This window comes from Mesoplodon densirostris, chromosome 3 (assembly GCF_025265405.1).
Source record: "Mesoplodon densirostris isolate mMesDen1 chromosome 3, mMesDen1 primary haplotype, whole genome shotgun sequence".
NCBI classification, from domain to species: domain Eukaryota; kingdom Metazoa; phylum Chordata; class Mammalia; order Artiodactyla; family Ziphiidae; genus Mesoplodon; species Mesoplodon densirostris.
Window position 1 is genome coordinate 83078288 of NC_082663.1, and position 23228 is coordinate 83101515.

The 23228-nt window shown below is 34.3% G+C and overlaps 1 pseudogene; it reads right to left on the minus strand.

The window, feature by feature from the left end:
* LOC132486797 (NADH-ubiquinone oxidoreductase chain 5-like) overlaps positions 1 to 22770 on the minus strand; it is a 53396-nt pseudogene extending 30626 nt beyond the window's left edge.
* Between the last annotated feature and the right edge of the window lie 458 nt (positions 22771 to 23228).

The window sequence follows — 23228 nt, forward strand, 5'->3', positions numbered from 1 at the left end:
TGTAACAGCAGCAGCAGCAAACTGGCTTTACCAACTTAAGCCATTGTCAGGACTGCTTTGGCAGGAAAACAAGGCAGGTGCACAAACCTGCAGTGGTACTGAAACAAATTGTTACATCTCCCATCCTAAACTAAACCATAGTTTCACATTTAAATTAATAATAACTGTGAATCCAACACAACAATGTTTAACTTCCTCAATTCCCTCTCCCATGTTAACAAAATCTTTAGAATGTTTTTCTTTTTCCCTTCTCCTCAACACACTCCTCCTCCAACTCAAGAATTTTTAGAGGAGCAAAATTTTTTCCTAATGTCTCTTTGGTTTACCTAATCTTTGTATTACAAATTCCAAGCCACATAATTATCATATATTTATATGTAACTACATAATCCTAATATTAATATATATAATCCTAATAGCAATACTAACTTATAATTTTAATTAATGTCCTAATATTAATTTTAAAATTTTCTTCCTACTTCTACATTTTCTATACTGTTCTGCTTCAAATTTCATTTCTTTGCAGCACTTTCTCAAGTACTTTCCTCAAATTGGGTATATGATAGTATACTCTCTGTGTTTGTGCTGTTTCCTTTATACTGTCTGCACCTCAGTGAGATTTTTCAAATGAAGAGTCCACTTGATTTTGATGGAACTGTTTGTTTTTTTATTGTTTCTCTTCGTTCTTATCTTATTCTCCTTTTAGAACTTCGGATACTCACACATGAGTTCTTTGGGTCTAGCTTCTGAACCAGAGCTCCCAATGTCTTTCATTTCTTTTTCACAGCATCAGTGGTCAATGGAGTAGGCTGCACATGGTAGCAGCCTGGGCACCTTGGCCACCAGAGGCCTTCACAGCTTGTGGGGAATCAATATTTCAGCACACATGTACCCCATCAGCTGCTCAACAATATGAAAAAAGCCCAACAGTTGGAAAATTCTGCTCTAGGGTTCCTTACTCATGATTTTCATATTTCAGGTTTCTTTCACATTGGTGACATTTCTTCCTCAACAGTGATCATAGTCTTTTTTGTTTGTTTATATAGTGACTACTTTTCATTTGGAAATCGTACTTTCTGATTCCTGAAGGATTTTGGATGATGAGTTAATTATAAGTGCCTCTCTTGGAACATTATTAATATTTTTCTGGAAATTCTCCTCTGCCTCAGCATATTCCACTTGTCTACATTTTTGGCTACATGTTTATCCCTCTAGTTACTTTGATAATGATTGATACTTTCCTTTTGATTGTTTGCAATCAAAAGATTGTTTGCAATTTGGTGCTCCCACAGTACTCATTCAGGTCAGACTGTTGGATTCCCTCAGGCACTGGCAAACCAGAAATGGAGGGAGTCACATGCTTTTGTTCTAGTTGGTCAGACAAGCTGTGAGCTCTCTTCTGAGGCAACAGAAAGAAGATCTCTCCTACCTCTCAAGCCTTCCGTTTGCAGTCAGCACACAGTCAGCCCTCTTCCAGTCACATGGAGCATTTCACTTTAGAGTGTATTCCCACTGCACGTCTCCTAAGGCCTGGAGGGACAGGTAGGCCTTTCTTATGACCATGTGCAGCAGGGTGCATGCAAACATCCACAGCCTCTTCAAAAGAGCTTAAAATACACTCATTTCACCTCAACTTTTATCTCTGATGCCAGTCGTCAGTTTAACTTTTTCCAGTGTTACTTCCTCTCCGGAGCTTTGCCATATTATAGTGTTTTAATTCAAGAATTCTTGTCCCAAGTAGCCAGTAATTTCTCCCACACATAGAGATGATGACAGATTCTTTCTATAAGTTCAAGACCTCAAAAGGGAGTCTACATGTAAATAAATGATTAAATTAAATTGAGAAATGAATGATAGAAACCTGCATAAGAAACAGAGGAGTAGCTAATCTTTCTGAGGATGGGCCAGAGAAATCTCTATTAATAAGATGGAATTTGAACTGGGTTTTGAAGAATAACTAGGATTTTTGAAAATACATTTAAATGATATCTATATTATCATTAATTACTAATAATGATAATATTAAATTATATTATATTTTGGGTGACAGGAAACCATCAAATGTAGTTATCAACTTTGTAACAAATGATGTGCAAAATAATAATATCTGTCTTAGTTAAGCTATATTCTGTTTAATAATATACTCTAAAATGTTACTGCATGTCCATTCATTGACTAAACAGTAAATAATTCTATAGTAAGTAATCAGTCACTATACAGCTGAATTAATTCATAATTATTATATTTCTCTCTAGGTATATGGAAATTTTTATAGCAGTCAGAGATATTGCAAATTTCCTCCTCCATATTTCTACACAATCCATACAATGATAATGAAATAAATTATAATAATAAATGTACCACTAGGAATCCTTTCATACTTAAACCCTGGCCAATAATAAGGATTATGGGTTGTCTCTATTATTTTTAGGCTGTTTTGATAGTTCTCTAAATATATTTCAATATATTTTAATTGTTTGGCCTTGAGTACATTAACTGAGCAAAATTATTCTTACACTGAATAGATCAATATACAAATAATACAGGGGCTTCCCTGGTGGCACAGTGGTTAAGAATCCGCCTGCCAATGCAGGGGACATGGATTCGAGCCCTGGTCCAGAAAGATCCCACATGCCACGGAGCAACTAAGCCCACGTGTCACAACTGCTGAAGCCCGTGCACCTCGAGCCTGCGCTCCGCAACAAGAGAAGCCACTGCAATGAGAAGCCTACACACCGCAACAAAGAGTAGCCCCCGCTAGCCGCAACTAGAGAAAGGCTGCAAGCAGCAATGAAGACCTAATGCAGCCAAAAATGAATAAAAATAAAGTAAATAAATAATACATTAAATTCACACAGCATATTTAATTGGTAGTCTCTCCTCCTATCATTTGGTGCTGATACCTTGCTCATTCTGGAAATGTGGAAGTATTCCTCCAAACTAAAGAGTTGATTATATTCCCTCTTTAATACGAGTATAGTTCTGAATAAATAGAATAACCATAGTAAATATGAATGGGGAATGACAGTGGTGGCATAAGGTGACCTGATTTTGTATATGTTTATGGACCTATAAACTCTAGGATGGAGTTTCTTGGTTATTTTCATTATTACAGACTAGACAGGGGAGAAATTATCTTTAGTGTGCTGTTTCAGGGCATGAATCACACTTTACAAGCCATTCTTGTCAGACTATAATGTAAACTAATCTTCTAATAAGACACTGTGTCCTTCCACATAGTTCAGTGAAATGCATAGTAGTTTGAGCATTAATAGAAAATGATTATCTTTTCCTGAGGTGACCTTTTAACTTAGACAAAAGTCCAAGTTCATCTGTATGTTTTACTGATATGTCTCTTAATGTTGTTTTCAAGGAGTAGAGTAATACACAGGCATTATTGAGCCAGATTTCCACTATAAAATAACAAGAAACAATCTTCACAGTATAAGTAGTTTTTGACTGCATAGAGAGCTAATGTGAACGACTAGGGGTGAGGTAGTATCTATCTCACCCAGAACACCTGTCTATGCTATATAACTACAATAAATAAGACTTTATACTTCCTCTTGTTTTCTATATTTTAAAGGTGAGTCCTTTGTGGTCCCTTGAAAATGATGACACTACCCCTCAGTATATGTGACAAGGAAAATAACTTATACTCATATATTTTAATCTTGTCCTCCATGCTTTCATATAACCCAATTTGCTACAGGTCATAGAGCTTCTCTTATTTGCAGGAAATGTAGTTTGAGTCAATACACATGCACACACACACACACACACACACACACTTACATGCCATTCAAACTCAGCTATATATAGTAACAGGAAATAGAATATCTAAACAGCATTTAGGGAACATAAAAATTAATTCCTAGTAACATTGGAATTCAGTGCAAATGAGTTTTCTAAAGTGCTTGATATAGTTTATTCTCTAAAATATGCAACATGTTTAAGATTTTATGTGAATTACTACTATTATGTAAAACCCATTTTCTTAAGTATGTCCAGACCCTTTCTGTTTCACTACAGATTCCTAACTAAGAGTGCCTAAGTGATCCTCAATGAATTATTTTTGTCTGTTATATCACAACATGAATTAGATGACTTTACCTGTTGAAATCCTGATTTCCACTATCAGGAACACAGAGAACAGCATGAGGGGAAGAAAATGACAATAACATGCTGTTAAATAACTACATAACACACTCATAAAGACAATTTATAGTGGCCAATTAACTGTTTACAGCTCTTTAACTTTAGAGGGGTTTCCTCCCCATAAGCCTTTTTATTAGATTAAAGAAAAGAATTCTCATTCTTGCTTATTGACCTCTGTCTGCATGCCCCATAGTAATGTGGTTGGACTCCTGAATATAGATCAGAGTTGAAACTGATTGGTGCCTAATAATGACAAACTTACTTCAAATCCATTTAATTGGTAGAGGTTTTAGTTCAATATAACTAACTTATTATAAATATTAAAAATTAGATTATTTTACTAAAATAGCACATGCATTTTTATTTCTAAAATGCTGATTCTCACATACAGTTATGAAATACTTTAGCAGGCTTAGATGATTCGCTCTGTATACATTTGTTCATTTTAGGCAACATCGAAGCCCTATTATGGCTGTTCAGTGCTTCTCCCTTAACATGCTATAGTTGGTTGAAAAACTCATGCCAAAAGAAAAAAGACTCTCTCTGCACAATCTATGCCAATGAAGCTTTGATAATCAGGCCAATCACCTAATTACAAGTTTGTATTTCTATTCCCACTGAGATGTGCCAATTAAAAGGATTCGACTTTAATTCCAAACAACATATTAATCCTAATTACCTGATGTGTGCACTGCCTGCTTTGAATTTTTAACCCTTTTTGTGTGTGTGTGTGTGTGTGTGTGTGTGTGTGTGTGTGTGTAGTAAATTACAAAGTATATCTATAACTTCAGCTATAGACCATGGTTTCAACACTGAAGTTGGTTCTAAGTTTTCAAAACAAGCTTGTATTGCTATCCAAGTAACTTGAATTAAAAAATGTAACAGCCAGAATCACTGGTCTTGAAGGAATTACTTAAATTGTTGTCTTATTCTCTCATGTTAAAAAGCATACATAAAACTCTGCTTCAGTTCATGATTGCCATGATTGCCTGAAGTAAATTAATTCATTTGAAATACTAACAAGGTGATTCATGTACTTATTAACTACATTTATTTTCAGCATATTGCAAATTAATTCCATTACTACAAAACTACTTATTTCTGCATTTTAGTAGCATGGTAAGAACTGATTGCCAAGTCAAAGTCTAATGGACAGCTATAAGAAATCTAACTATTATATTTCTTTGGTAGTACTTAAAGAAGAATTCCTAGCTTTTCAATTCTCCATTGATTCCATGGTTTGGTGACTTTTCCCTTCAGCTTAGAGATCAGAAAATGACAATGCTGAAGAAGGGAAAATGGTCAGTGAAAGGAGAAGATAGATTTCAAAGACATTAATGTCTCTTGGAGACCTAGAGTCAAAGTGTAGAAAGAACTTGACTATAGGGCAGAGAAGAATAAAGCCCCTAATCAAATTAAATAATGGTTCTAGGATGTGTGAGTTGGTGACAATTGTAGAAATCAGAGCTCATATTCAGAAGCTAGTTTAAAAGAAATATCAGGGGGAAAAAAAAGAAAGAGTAAAACTGCATCCTTTCTTCTTCAAGCTATAAACTCCAAAAAAAGGAATTTAAAAATTGAAGCAGCTACTTTCAAATGTGATTAATGTCCAGGATGTAATTAAATTTTACTCCTTTAAGGCAGTTACCTTTTTTATTCTGAAAATTTCCATATTTCACAATGTATTAGATATATTTGGGTATCATATAAAATGTTTGAATCCAACTTATAATTTAAAATAAACAGAGTTTAAAAAAAGGAAAAGGGGGAACTAGAAATTGAATAAATGTAAACACTGATCTTCGAATTAGAACCAGAAAGCATGAATAATACTTTGACAAGAAACATAACACAAGGAACCAGATTCAGAAAAGGAAAAAGAAAAAAAAAAAAACTGCCTCTTACCAACACAGATTCTCCCTCTAACCAAGATATTTTGAAGAAACTTAAGTCCTTCTGTGTTCTATAGAAAAATACAGCACAGAAAAACAGTAACTCTCTTTATTTCCCAATGTAGAAAGCCTCAAGACCAGGTTTGCTACACTTACTCATCCTTACTTATTATGAAAGACTTGGCTTTAGACATCTCAGTACCAGAACACTATAGATAAAAGACTTGTAAAGGAAGTTCAGAGAAGCGTAACAGAAATGATTAAGGGAATATAGGTTTTGACTTATGAAAGATGATTAAAGAATCAAAGTCTCTATAACTGCAAAAGGATGACTAACAGGTAAGATGATAAAAGCCTACAAATATCTGAAAGGTATAAGAAGAGAGAGGATAAAGAATTACTGAGCATTTCACTGAGGAGACTATTAAGGTATGAGATGAACAAATGGACTGAGTTAAAATGAGAAAATTTGGGCCAAATATCATAAAGAAGTAACTCTTCAAATGTGTAATACTTCCTAGACTCCAGAGAGAATGGTGAGTTTACTACTTATGAGGTGTTTATCTGCTCATCTCGCCCCTGCTCTACATATGCACACTAATATCAACACATACATATGCTAAGAAGAAACACATAAGAGAGGCTTATTCATAATTTGAATAAAAGCAGCACAGGATTTTTTCATTTAAAATTTTGATGTTTCTTTTATCTCCAGTTTCACAGATGGTTATATTTACCTCATAATATATAAGAATTACAAATCTGTGCCAAATAAATTCTGTGTTAGACTATGATGCTGGATGAAGAGTAATACTAAGATACACAAAATCATAGAATTTCTGAGCTTAAAGGGAAGGAACATCTATTGCTAAAGAATCAGCATCCTGACAAATGACTGTCAAGCCTCTGCATGAACCTTTTCCACAATCAGAAATTTTCAAACCCTGAGACTGCCTATGTCATATACAGATTTCTCTGTTACACAGGTCCTTCATTTTGTGAGCTCTGTTTCTGTCTTACTATACTTTATAATTATAGATCCTAACTCCACTAATTCCACTGTTAAAGTTGTAAAAAAATGCATTTGAAGGCAGCTACCATAACACACATAGACACTGAGATAAAACCTATATCCTTCAATTATTTTTCATGTCACATTATTTCAACACATCCTTCTATCTCATCATTATCACCTGTGTTCTTCTACTTGTTGAAGTATCTCCTGAAGTTTAATACCTAGAGCTAACCAAATACTATGAACTTATAGGCAAAAATAAAGATGAGTATCACTATCAATTCATATAAATTATTTCTATTTACTATTTACTTTACTAGGAGAATATGGCAACATAAGGCTTAGGCTGTCCACTTCCAATGAGATGATTAGTATAAATTACAAACAGATGAAACAAACGTGTGAGATGCTCTTTGACTTTAAATATAGTTATACAACATGAGGATTTTGCATTTTTCTACTTTATAAAATTTCTATAAATGACAGAGGATGCCCTCCTTTCAAATGGAAAAGCTGAAGCTGCAACTGGGGATCATCTCTGTTTATTACCTTAGGAAGGCAGGCAACTGATAAATGGATTTGGGGAAGACTGAAGAAATTTTCTGTGATCTAATCCTTTTTTTCTACATTACCTAAAATGGTGGGCAGGAGGTGGCACTCTCCTCTGCTTGTGAATGTATACATGAAACAGTTTAAAGAAACTGAGAGTTTAAAGCTGATGAAATTGTGAATAATACCTTATTGTGTAATTTACCTTAAATTTCAACAATCATATTGAAAAACTTTTTTATTGATACATATTTCTTAGTGTTCTGCATCTTTCATTGACTACTCTTTAATTAATTGAGGACTTAGCAAAAAATAATTAACTTAAATGCCCCACAGTGAGGTAATTAATGGCTAACTAAAATATCTATATTTTTGCGTAAATTATGGCACTGGTATTTATTCCTTTTTTTCAGTGCAAATAGAAGGTCTTATACTTATTTCTGTTAAATTTTATTTAATCAAATTCACTTTACTCCTTTACTCCTTCTCTCTCTACAGTATTTCTGGATTCTGTCTCTAATACTAACAAAACGTTATCATCTTGAGATATATTCTAACAAAATTTTGTTACACAAAATTTGTCACACAAAATTTTTATAAATCCTCAAATTATTCGGAAAAAATAAAGAGTAAGAGAGTCGTGATGAATCGTTACACAACTGGAGACACTTTTTCCCAAGTATAAGATCTATCAAGAAATTGTGGATATCATTACCAATAGCTGATGGTCATTAATCAATTGTTAATCCATCTAGTTGTCCTAACATCTATCACACATCAGGATTATCTACTTAACCATATAAGATCTCACGAGATAACTCATGAAATGAATGGAAGAAATAGTCACACAGTGTTATTCATTATTTGGATAAATATTTTAAATATTAACACTAGCAACCTTATACAATAAATCAAAGAGATTTTATTCAGCATATTTGTTATAAACAGAGATCAATAGTTTATGCAATATATTTGTATATACACAGGTCTGTAGTTATAGTAAACATATACAGATCCATAGTTATAAATGTTATATACTACATGCTCACAAAAATTTAAACATTTAACCTGATATATAGTATTAAATTTAGAGCTATAAAATATTCAATTTTCTCATAATAACATGCATTAAGCAATTACTGTTGCATAATATAGATTAAGAGCATAGAGTTCAGATCAGGTGCTAAGAATCCTTGTTCTGACTGTCACAATTAGTACTTTAGAATGAGTCATTGATTATCCTTGGTCTCAGTTTATTCATTGAAACAATAAGAAAACTTCATTAGGTCATTTCTAAATTCTCGTCCTTTCCATATATTCTATGAGAGCTAACTTATTTAAAGTAGTTATTTACACTCTTCTGAAAAAGACTGTTTTGAAAAATATTATAGCATCATTGATACTCAATGTTTTTAATATAAATACTGCCATTTTGAAATGCTATTGTTTGTTTTGCTCAAATGCATTACCATTTCAGTCTTGTAGTATTTGTTTAATTGAATATGGTAAATTTTAAGTGGCTTCATTTATTATGATTCCTTGAAACTTGAATAATTTATTTTTATATCCACCATGCTTTTTTTGTCTTTTTTTTTTCTGCAATGGACTTTGGCTTGAGAAAATGATATTTATCAAGTATTGAATTGTGTTATTCCACCAATACCATCTCAATTGCAAAAATGTCACACCATCTTGGCATCCTAAATGAAATGAGATATATTTGCTTTTGCTGAAACCTGTCTCCAAGTAAATGACCTAGAAAAATGCATGAAAATGTGGAATGGTATATGCAACATAATCATGAATCTTCCCCTGTCTAATCAGCTCTATAGGCCTTGGAGAAATGCGAACTGACACTGGCTGATTCTTACTTACCCCCATGAACTCTTTCCTGCCACAACAACATTTTGATGTTATTCATCAGTGTGCTTATTTGGTAGGCAGCTTAGTTTTTAAGAAATACCATAGGGCTTCCCTGGTGGTGCAGTGGTTGAGAGTCTGCCTGCCGATGCAGGGGACACGGGTTCGTGCCCCAGTCCGGGAAGATCCCACATGCTGCGGAGCGGCTGGGCCTGTGAGCCATGGCCACTGAGCCTGCACATCCAGAGCCTGTGCTCCGCAATGGGAGAGGCCACAACAGTGAGAGGCCCATGTACCGCAAAAAAAAACAAATACCATAATGAACTTTGAAAAAAATATATAAAGTTTCAACCTAAACTGCTTGCTTACATTCTCCCTATTCTTCTCTACCTTATCAACATAACCTTTAAACCATGTCCTTAAACAATACTGAGAAAGTGGATACTACTCCAGCTATTTGTTACATTCTGAGTGACCATCATGCCCAACTAAAAACCTGTATGTTGAGTGACATCAGAAAGATGGCAGAATAGAAGGTCCCCCATTGATATCCTCTCTCAGCAACAATAATTTGACAGCTTATCCACAGACAAAAGTGACTTTGTGGGAGCTTTTGGATCCAGGGAGGAGATTGTGAAACCCAGTGGAACCCAAGACTGAGGAGGGCCTTTTGAGAAGGCAGGCCCATGCCCAGGTGACAGGATCACTGACCGTGGTTCCAGATACAGAACCAGAAACAGCTCTGTCGCCCTGTAGAATCAGTTATAGCCCTGTTTGGTCTTGGTCCTGCCACCAGCACCATCTGCCAGGAACCCTCCAAGAGTCACATTCACCCATGCCACAGGTAACAAGCCCAAGCCCTCCAACCTTGGTCCCATTGGTAGACCTTGAAGTGGCCTGAAGCCTGGCTCCAGCCACTCTTGGCCACCAGTCATACTCTCATACTCACCCAGGGACCAGTCAGCAGACACACCTGTCCATTCTGAGGCAGGCTCTCTGACCTCAGTCCAACTGCCAATCCTGAAGCAGCCCTGTAACTTGGCTCCTCTCGACCACAGACTGAGAATACTCCTGCACACCCAGGGACCTTCCAGGAGATGCTGCCATCTGAACCCCAGAGGTAAGCCCACCAAACTATGGAACTTTAAGTAGCCCTGTAACCCAACTGCAGACCCTCACTGCTGCAGTCACACAGCAATCCTGCCTACTCAGGGATCCACTGGGAGTCACGCTGATCTGTTCCCCCAGAGGTAGACCCACTGACCTCAGTCTCTAAAGTGGATGCTGAAGCAACCCTGTGATGTTTCCAGTCCCTCTCAGCCATGGTCCAGGGCCAATTCTATCCACCCAGGGACCTGCCCAGTGACTTGTCAGGAGCCATCCCAGAGACGTGTAGGGAGCCACAGCCATCCACACACCTGGTAACAAGCCCACTATCTGCAGAGCCTGAAATGGACACTTGCACTAGTGCCTGCCCTACTGGAAGTCTTGTCCACCCAAGTATCCATGTCTACCCAACACCTGTGTAACAGGCTCTCCAAACACAGACTCTAAAGTGGACCTAGCAGCAACCACAAGATTTGGCTCCAATCCTGCTCAACTGTAATCACAGAGACAATACAGAGACAGCCCAGGGACCCAACAGGAGATCTTCACCTGCTAAAAGCAGTCTGTAAAGACCAGAAGAAGTGTTTGCTCCTTCAAATACACAGACACCAACACAAGGTGACACAGATCACAAAGAATGACACAAACATGACACCAATAAAGGAAATTATAAAACTCCAGTAAATGACCCCAAAGAAATGGAGATCTACAAGTTGTCTGACAAAGAATTCAGGATAATCATCTTAAAGAAGCTCAAAGAGATGCCATAATCCAGATGTATAAGTAGACAAAGTCAAGAAAACAATGAATGAAAAAAAATGAGAATTTTGGCTTCCCTGGTGGCGCAGTGGTTGAGAATCTGCCTGCCAATGCAAGGGACACGGGTTCGAGCCCTGGTCTGGGAAGATCCCACATGCTGCGGAGCAACTGGGCCCATGAGCCACAACTACTGAGCCTGCATGTCTGGAGCCTGTGCTCCACAACAAGAGAGGCCGAGATAGCGAGAGGCCCACGCACCGCAATGAAGAGTGGCCCCCGCTTGCCACAACTAGAGAAAGCCCTCGCACAGAAATGAAGATCCAAGACAGCCAAAAATAAATAAATAAACAAAATAAATTTATTTTTAAAAAATGAGAATTTTAATGAAGAAATAGAACAATAAAAAAAGAATCAAACAGAAATTCTGTAGCTTAAGAATACAATAACAAAACTGAAAATTTTAATAGAGAGCTTCAAAAGCTCACTCAGTCCTATAGAAGAAATAATAGATGAACTTAAAGACAAGCCATTTGAAATTAGCTAGTTATAGGAACAACAACAACAACAAGAATGAAAAAGAGTGAAGAAAGCATACTTATGACATACTATCAAAAGGGCAAATTGATACACATTATGGGAATCTGAGAACTAGAAAAGAGAGAAAATGATAGAAAGCATATTTAAAGAAATAATGGCTGAAAACTTCCCAAATCTTAGGAAGGATGTGGACATGCAGCTACATGAAGCTCAAAGACCAAGAAAGAGTAACCCAAAGAAGATTATGCCAAGGCACATTATAACCAAATTGTCAAAGATCAAAAAAAGAAAAAGGAATTTTGAAAGCAGTAAGAGAAAAGAGACTCATCACATACAAGGACTGAGCCCCACTGACCACAAGGAAATCAACAGATTTCTCAGCAGAAACCTTGCAGAACAGGAGGGAGTAAGATGATATATTCAAAGTGCTTATAGAAAAATAAAATGCTGACCAAGAATACTATATTTGGTAAAGATGTCCTTCAGAAATATTCCCCAAAACAAAAGCTTAGGGAGTTCATCACCACTAGACCTTCCTTACAAGAAATCCCAAAGGAAGTTCTTCAAGTTTAAACAAAAGGACACTAAAGTAACAACATGAAAACATATGAAATTAAAAAACTCAAAGTAAACATATAGTCAAATCCTGAATATTCTAGTACTGTGATGGTGGTATCTTAATCATTTTATCATAAAAGTTAATAGACAAAAGTACTAAAAGCAAATATGGCTACACTAATTTGCTAATGGATACAAAATATAAAAAGATCTAAAATGTGACATCAGTAGAATAAAAAGTGTGCTGGGGAGAGTAAATGTGCAGGTTTTTGCTTGTTTTGTTTCTGCAACTGAAGTTAAGGTGTTATCAGCTTTAAACAGACTGTTATAACTATAAGATGTCTTATGTAAACCTCATGGTAACCACAAAGAAGAAACTTCTAGTAGACACACAAAAGAGAGGAAGAAAGAAATCAAATCATGCCACTATAAAAAAATCAGCAAATCACAAACAAATATGCTAAGAGAGGAAGGGAGAAATAAAGGAATGACAAAACAGTTAACAAAGTGGCAATAGGAGTCTTTATCTACCAATAATTACTCTAAATGTAAATAGATTAAATTCTCCTATCTAAGGACACAAAGGGGTGGAACAGTTAAAACAAACAGGATCTAACAATATGCTACCTACAAGAGACTCACTTTAACTTTAAGAACACACATAGGCTGAAAAAGAAGGGAAGGTAAAAGATATTTTGCTAATTGTAACCAAAATAGAGCAGGGAGGCACTACTTTTATCAGACACAATAGATTTTCAGTCAAAATCAGTCACAGGAATCAAAAAAGGTCTATATTCAACAACAGATGGGTCAATTCATCAATAGGATACAATAATTGTAAATATATATACACTCAACATTGGAGCACTTAAATATACAAAGCAAACATTAATAGAACTGAAGAAATAGATAGCAATACAAAAATACAACAGGACTTTATTACCCCTCTTTCATCAATGTCTAGACTATCCAGACAGAAAATCAATAAACAGCAGACATGAATAACACTATAGACCCTAATAGACATGTACAGAACAATCCACGCAACAGAATTAGAAAACTCATTCTTCTCAACTACACACGGAACATTCTCCAGCACAGATCATATGTTGGGCCACTAAACAAGTCTTAACAATTTTTAAAAGATGGAAATCATACCAATTATCCTTTCCTTCCACAATGGTATGAAATTAGAAATCAATAACTGGAGGAAAAATGGAAAATTTACATATATGTGAAATTTAACACACTTCTGAACAACCAAAGAAAAAATCAAAAGGGAAATCAAAAGGTGTCTTGAGACAAATGAAAATGGAAATAAAACATACTAAAACTCATGGGATGCAGCAAAAGCAGTTCTAAGAGGGAAGTTTACAGCAATAATCACCTACATTAAGAAAAAAGAAAGACTCAAACAACCTAACATTATACCTCAAGGAAATATAAAAAGAAAAAAAAATGCAGCCCAAAATTAGTATAAGAAAATAAATAATAAAGATAAAAGCAAAAAAATGAAATAGAGATTAGAAAGACAATAGAAAAGATCAATAAAAATAAAAGAAGCTTGTTTGAAAAGATACACAAAACTGACAAACTTTTATCTAGACTAAGAAGAAATAAGAAGGAACTCAAATAAAATTATAAATGAAAGAAGAGACATTGTAACTGTTACAAAAAAAATGGAAAGGATCATAAAAGATTACTATGAATAATTATACACCAACAAATTGGATAAACAATAAGAAATGGATAAATTCCTAGAAACATACAACCTACCAAGACTGAATCATGAAAAGACAGAAAATTAAAGCACACTAATAACAAGTTAGGAGACTGAAGCAGTAAACAAAAACTTCTTCAAAGAAAAGCCCAGAACCAGATGGCTTCACAGGTGAATTCTACCAAACATTTAAAACTGAATTAATGTCAATTCTTCTCAGATTCTTCCAAAAACCTGAAGAGAGGGAACACTTCCAAACGTATTTTATGAGACCAATATCATCTTGATAACAAAGGAAGTAAAAGACAACATTAGGAAAGAAAATTACAGGCCAATATTCCCAATAAAATACAAGCCAACCTTATTCAACAGACATTAAAAGAATCATCCACCACAATAAAGTAGCATTTATCACTGGAATGCAAAAATAGTAAGATAGTTCAGCATATGCAAATCAATAAATGTGATTCAACATATTAAAATAATGAAGGATAAAAACCATATGATCATCTCAATAGATAGAAAAAGTATTCAACAAAATTCAGCATCATTTTCTAACAAAAACTGTCAACAAACTTGATATAGAAGGAGTGAATGTTAACATAATAAAGTCCATATATGACAAGAACATCATATGACAGCTAACATCACATTCAATGGTGAAAAGCTGAAAGCTTTTTCTCTAAGATCAGGGACAAGAGTGCCCATTTTTAACACTTCTATAACTTTCAACTTTGTCTCTATTCTTTTCAAAATAGTACTGTGGTTCCTAGCCTGAGAAATGAAGAAAGAAAGAGAAATAATTGGCATCTATATCACAAAAGAAGAAGTTAAACTGTCTCTCTTTGTAGATGCCATGATCTACATAGAGATCTATATAGAGAAAACCCTAAAGACCAAAAAACTCTGAGAACTAATAAAAAAATTCAGTAATGTTACAGGATACAAAATTAATATACAAATGTCAGGTGCATTTCTATACACAAACAACAAACTATCTGAAATGAAATTAAGAAACAATCTCATTTACAATAGTATGAAAAAGAATGAAATACTTAGGAGTACATTAAACCAAGGAGGTAAAAGATCTGCACACTGAAAACTATCAGACACTGATGAAATAAACTGAGGCAGACACAAATAAAATGAGGAAGACATAAATGGAAAATATCCTATGTTTGTGGTTTGCAAGAATTAATATTTTTTAACTTGCCAAATTATGCAAAGTGATCTACAGATTCAATGCAATCCCTATCAAATTTCCAATAACATTTTTCATAGAAATAGGAATAATATCATAAAACTTTCATGAAACCATAAATAGCCAAATGGACCACACACAGCCAAAGCAATCTTGAGAAAGAAAAACAAAGCTGGAGGAATTATACTTTCTGGTTTCAAATTATATTACAAAGCTCTATTAATCAAAACACTATGGCACTGGCATAAAAACAAACACATAGACTGATGGAACAGAGAGCCCAGAAATAAACCCACATATTTATATTCAACTAATCTTTGACAAGGTCACCAAGAAAAATACAAAAAGGACAGTCTCTTCAATAAGTGGTGTTGGTAATTTGGATAACTACATGCAAAAGAATGAATTTGGACTCTATTTTATGCCATATATAAAATTTAATTTGAAATGGATTAAAAACTTAAATGTAAGACCCAAAATCCTAAGACTCCTAGAAAAAATCATAGGGAAAAAAAAATCTCCTTTCTATTTGTCTTGGAAATGATTGTTGGATATGACACCAAATGCACAGGTAACAAAAACAAAAGTAAATAAGTGGGACTACATCAAACTAAATAGTTTCTGTATAGCAAAAGAAACAATCAACAAAATGAAAAGGAAACCTATGGAATGAGAGGAAATATTTGAAAATCATATATCTTATAAGAGGTTAATATCCAAAATGTGTAAGGAACTCATATAACTCAATAGCAAGAAAACAAATAACCTGATTGAAAACGGTCAACAGACCTGAACAGACCAAAGACATACAGATGGACAACAGGTACATGAAAAGGTGTTCAACATCATTAATCATCTAGGAAATGCAAATCAAACCCACAATCAAAATCACCTCACATCTATTGGGATAAGTAGTATTAAAAAGACAAAAGATAGCAAGTGTTGGCAAGTGTACAGAAAAAAGGGAACGCTTGTACTGTTTGTGGGAATGTAAGCTGGTATAGCCACTATGAAAAACAGTGTGGAGGATCCTCAAAAAATAAAAAAATAGAACTATAATATTATCCATAAATTCTACTTCTGGATTATCCAAAGTAAATGAAATCAATATCTCAAGGAAATACATACAATCCCATATTCATTGCAGAATTATTCACAAGAGCCAAAATGTGGAAACAAACTAAGTGCCCATTGACAGATAAATGGATAAAGAAAACATTATATATTTGCAATATATGTATATGTCATATATTCATTGTATATTGTATATATTATATTTTATGTATAATATACAATTAAGTAATATTCAGCCATAAATAAGAAGGAAATCCTTCCATTTGTGACAACATGGTTGAACCTGGAGTACATAATGTGAAATGAAATAAGCCAGACACAGAAAGACAAATATTGTATGATCTCACTCATTTGCATTATCTAAAAAGTTGAACTCCGTAAAGCACTGTAGAATTTAAAGAATCCTTCCATTAAAAATAAATAAATAAATAAATAACATAAATTTAAAAGTTGAACTATTAGAATCAGAGAGTAAAATGCTGGGTTCCCCAGCCTGGTAGGCGGAGGAAATGGGAAAATGTTGGTCAAAGTGTACACACTTTCAGTTATACAATGAACTAAGTTCTGGGCATCTAATGTACAGCATGGTGATTACAGTTAATAATACTTGAAATAATAATACTATGTATACTTGAAATTTGCAAAAATATCTTGTGTTCTCACCATGCACAAAAATGTGATACTATGTGAAGTGATGGGTGTATTAATTAACTTAATTGTAGTAATCATTTCACAATGTATACATATATTAAGACATCACGTTGTACACCTTTAAAAGAAAATCATGTTGTACAACCTAACAAAATAAAATGAATAGCTGCTGAGAAAAAATAAAAACAAAAGCTTGCATGTTATTCACATAGTTCTAAGGCTGTCATCACCTGCACTTTTCTCTTCCTCTATTCACTCATGCTTTCTTTCTCCTCAGAATAACTCTTAAAGACAGCAGAAATCCTTCTGCCTCTGCTACTCTACTGTATGGCATAATAGGACTTGATTTTGAAACTTCCCTTACAAATAGACAGGGTAACTGTGGAAAGTTAAAAAAAAAAAAGAAAGAAAAAGGAAAGAAGTCTTAAAGGGAAAATAACTGGAAGTACTTGCAATATTAATCCTAATAATACTGTTGCCTTTTCCTTCCCAGTATTTCCCTTGCAATTCCATTGGGCTTCTAACTCATTAACAGTACCACCATAGCATTAATTTTATGGGTACAGAATGCTTTAATGTCAAAATCATATCAAAATGATCTTTTACCATCTGATATTCATTTCACACAACATAAAAATGAGCAAAGTGCCTATATTTACAGAAGATTAAAATAAATAAAATATATTAAGAACAGCTTTTTGTTAAAATAATTGTGTAACAGAAAAAGATAAAACTTGTCACTTATAATTGATATATTTTTATAAGCTAAAATGATCAAATATTTTCCTGTAAGAAACTTCAAAATACAAGCTCTTAGTTTTAAATTTTTTCTTTTCCTGTGGGCTACAAATAGCAAAAACAGGCTCTAGTTCTTTGTTTCACTAAAGTCATCCTTAGATAGTTGAAGAAAACACTTATTTTTGACATGAAACATGAAGAACTTTGCGTATATTTAAAATGGTTTCAAGTTAAATACATAATTAACTTGAAGATTAGCCATTGTAAATTTATAGTACTTTATACAATAAAAATGAAAGTAATTATTTCCTAGTATTTTGGAAAAATAAGATTGTAACCACATATGTCATGTCAGGGCTAAGAGCTGAACGCAGTGAGATAACAATAATTTTTAAATTGTTTTGATTAAGTCTTCTATTCCCAAAGCTAATTAAACAGGACTTTTGTCTTGATCTGAAGTATAATGTATTAAAATATGTTGACAGAGTCGGAAAATGTGTAATGCAAGAAATCTATACATTTCCATGTAGCTATTGCTTTTTTTGATAAGCTTTGTGTAAAAATTAGCCTTAAAGAAAAACAAGGCCAAATTTGAACATTTTTTTAATGTGGATATGTGGATGTTAACTCAAGTAGATATTTGCCTGTGTATTGGTTTTCTATTGCTGTATGACAAACTACCAAAAACTTAGTGGTTTAAAACAATGCATTTTTATAATCTTATAGTTTCTTTGTCCAGGCACAGCTTGACTGGATCCTCTGACAGGGTCTCTCACAGGCTACACTCAGGGTGTCCACCTGGGCTTTGTTTTCACCTGGAGACATAAGTGGGGATGAATCAACTTCCAAACTGGTGGCCCTGGATTCTTGCTGGCCGTCAGCTAAAGGCTACCCTGAGCTCCTAGAAAGAGATCAGCCATAGTTCCCTGCCACACGGCCCTTTTTCTTGGGCAGTTTACATATTCAAGGCCAGCAGTACAGTGGGAGCAAGACTGCTAGCAAGACAGTCTTATCAAATGTAATGTAATCGGAGGAATGACATCCTTTTTCCCATAGTCCACATGCTAAAAGCAAGTCACAGGTAAGGGGATTACACAATGCATGAATACTCAAAAGTGGGAAACACTGGAGGCCACCTCAGGGTCTGTTTGCCACTGCAATTTGCAAAAGCATGTAATTTTCCAGATTAAAAACAAGTAGATACATTAGTAATTAGGAAGGAAGAGTTCAGAACATATAAAATGCTACCTGAAGAGGTCATACACTACAATGCTGTTCTGACCACATCATTTCTTTCAAATCACACCCTTAGCTTCAGTGAAATGCTCAATTATGGGTCAGTGGTTGTACCATTAAATGTAGGAGCTGAGTTTAGTCATTTATTCTACTGATTTATAGATAGATAAATAGATAAGTAGATAGACAGACACACGCATACCCTCAGAGTACCATGTTGTGGTAAACTGGTGCAACAATTGCCTCTAATTTATTCTTGTCTCCATGACTCTCTGTATCCCTCCCCCTTGCAAAATTCCATCCTGCACTGACCTTGTACTTGGCCATGTGACTTGCTCTGGCCAATGGGAGACAGTAGCAAATGTGTCACAAGCAGAGGCTTGAATAGTGATTAAGCACTGGGGCTTGCCTTCTCTCCATTCTTGAAACTTGTCACCATCATGGAAACAAACCTGGACTAGCCACTGGATGATGAGAGATCCATAAACCCACTTGCTGCTGTTACCCCAGCCAACAGTCATTCAAACCTTAAAAGCAGAGCTGTCCACCAGACCTGCAGCTGACTGCAGGTACATGAGAAGACCCAAGTTAAACCATCATGAGAACTTTCTTGCTGAGTCCAACCCAAACTGATGATTAACAGAATTAGAAGCTAAAAGAAGTGCTGTTTAAATCCACAAGGTTTTATGGTTGTTAGTTAAGCAGCAAAATATAGCCAATAAATACATCTATTCACTATATCTAGTAATTATAGACACACATATATATGTATACACACACAAAAATGTGTGTATATGTGTATAAAACCCCAGGTCCATAAATATTTCTTGATACTGGTTGTACTTTAGGAGGAAGCTAAATAAAGTGAATATCTTTTTATAAGTATTCCTTATATTACTAAACTATAATTTCCTGTTTTCTATTTTTTTTTAGTAACAAAACAACTGTTAGGACTGTGCCCAGCAAAGATCATTACTAAACAATGAAATATTTTGAAATAGGTTTTATTTACTCTTTTTCTCAAGAAGGAATTGCTGATGCCTGATTGTAGTGAGCAAGTCTGTAATCAAACAAGTTCTAACAAGAATTATATTACTTCAGTCATTTTTAGTAAGCAGGACATTACAGCTGCCTTTACAGCGTGTAAGAAAACAAAATTTAATTAGCTATATTGTGGAAGGGGACACAGATAGAGATATTTAAAAAGATGCATATATAAAAGAAAGGAAAGTTGCTGTAGTTTTGTTTTTATGAGAAAAGGAGCTAAAACATACCTCTACTTTGACAGAAGGGAATTACTACTTCATCCTTTTATATTGATGAACTAAAAGCAAAGATGTTTGTGGGTATTTCTGAAGTATGTTCTCAAAATAGTGAGGAGGATTTAAAAAGTTTTGCATATCATAAAAATGTTGGGACTTCCCTGGCAGTCCAGTGGTTAAGACTGTGCGCTTCCACTGCAAGGGGTGCGGGTTCAGTCCCTGGTTGGGGAACTAAGATCCCACATGCCATGTGGTGCAGCCAGAAAAAAAAGTTGCTCTATGCCATTTAACTGACAAGAATTTAAATAAGTCCACACTGATTAAATTTAATAAATTTTCTCTTTTTTGTTATAATTTGTAAAACATACACTGTAATCTTAACTGCTTCTCTGTCTACTCATCAACAAAATATCTGTATGAAAGTGAAAGATTAATTATCTAGGTGTTTAAATGGTGAGCATATAAATGTAATAACCACATGTAAACACTTCAGGGAATTTTTTAACCTAATAATTCCTGCCATCATATTTATTTAAAGATCAATAAGGGTCTTAAAATATAAAGTGGTTAAAAGATCCCCTACTTCCCAATAATCACCAAATCCCAAAGATCTTGTTCCCTAAGTACCCCTTGAATCTACTTTTTCTCTCCAATTCTCTGCCATTAATTTAGATCTGGTCCTCTTCACTTTTTGCCTGGATTACTGCATTGGCTTCTTAAATTGTCTCTTCTTCCTCTCCTGTTGTTTCCTGATCTTTGGACATCACATTACAGAAAGGTAAAATTACTAGTAGTTAGTTGAATATACTATTTTATTTCATGTCTTTATGCATATTTATGTGCTAAAATATCATTTATTATTATTCATCTTATGAGTACTTATTCATTCTCAAAAACTTAGCATAGATATTTCCTCCAAATATATTAAATGGTCCAAATGGTTTAATAAATTCTGCTCTCCTCTGCATCTATATCCTCTTCATTTTTCTGTGTGTATCTTACACAAATTTTTATTGTCATGTAGGAGACTACTTTATTGATGACAACAGAAATATTTTCAAAAACCACAGGTAACCCCGAGCCTCAAGAGATTTTAGGAAATGGACAAAATAAATAAATGTATCTTTTTCGACCTTAAGTTCACATTTCTTACATTCTTTCAATAAAATAAATTGCTAATAAAATCACATACTCAGCAGATGCAAGAGACCCACAATTTTCCTTGGCATCTTCTTTGTCTTACTCTATAGAGTCTCATTTCTCTTGCTCTCCAACCTCGGTTAAATTTTAATGTATGCTCCTTTAGAAACTCCCCTATTAAAAGCAAAAAACAAACTCTAAATTTCTCTTTTCATGGCTTCTTTGCTGTTTAACCAAGTAACAACGTAGTTCTTTACATTTACTGATTCAATAAATATCTGTGGCGCACCAACAATGCACAGTAAGATAAGCTCCTCAACTTCCTGTACTTTAGGAAGATGCTTTTTAATCTCATACGTGAGCAAATAAAGGATGACATACCTTTTTTACTTTGAGATCTATCTTACACGAAGAGTTCATTATCAAGTTCGAGGACTCATAAATAAGAATTTTTAAATCTCTATAATTTTCCAGGTGATATACAGTTACTTTCTGGTCCGCACTTTAATTCATTGCTACCAGTTCCAATAGCTCCTATCTTCTCTTTATTGCTGATAAGTCATAATATCAAAGATGAACTAACCGCTTTTGTATTTTATTTTTCTTCTTTTTAAATTAAAATTTGTATTTTGATGCCCAAATAATACATGGTATAAATAAGAAAGAAGCACATAACTAGTTTTTAGAAGCATGATGTGGATGCTCAAGAAATAATAATAATAGTTCTATTACTATATCTTTATCTTAATTTAACTTCATGGAATAATAAGGATTTATCATTTAATTGCTCTATTAAATACGATTTACCAATCTGAACTTAAGGTAAGAGATATAGGTCAACAAAGAATCACAGAATTTTAAGGTTGAAAGAGATCACTAAGTCCAAATCTCTCATTTTACAGACACGGAAACTTAGGTCTAAAAAGAATAACTGATTTTCCAGTGGCCAAATAGTCCTTGCAAGACCAAGACTGGGAATTTCTGACTTCAGATTCAGTTTGCTATTCAACTTTCCTTATTCAAACATATGTATATTTGCATTTTGATTAACATCACATGTATTAAACGACATTTCTTAGTTACCTTGAATAGCGTTCTTCAAAGAATAACCTTGCTTCCAATGAATTAAATACTAAAACCCAGCTATCAGTGTTCAAACCCTGAGGATCCTTCTCTGCATTAAAGCCTGTATGTGAGCTATCTGCATGACTGGTGATATCTCTCTGCTCTACCTTCTGTACCTCGGGAGATCCAGTAAATTCTCCTCTCCATTGCCCTGTCTCAGCCTTCAGAGCTTTGGCATTACATTCCATGAAGGCTGACAGTGCTTTGGAGGGATTTTTCTCATCTCATCCTCATTCTACAACATAAGGTTTTAATGACTGATTAAACAACATATTAAATATATGTGTGATGTAGAGTACAGTTCATATCATTGAATAACTACAATCTCATTGATATTAAGAATGTAAACTATTGATTAAGGTACTTTGGTATGTCAATTTGAGAAAAGCATCTGAAATCTCTTGCACAGTGAATTATTGTCTAACAAAATTTTCTAAAGTGAGAGAAACATATAGCTCTTGGTCTACAGAAATAGTAGTTTTCCAATGAAGAAATTTTGATTTGACTATATGAATTAAATTAGTACAAAAATAAACGCAGTACCATTCTCAGAGCAGGCAAGAATATTAGATATACCTTAAAGAAAATTAATGGAATATAATAAATCTCTTCCATTCTTTTTTTTTCTTGTAGAAATAAACTTAAG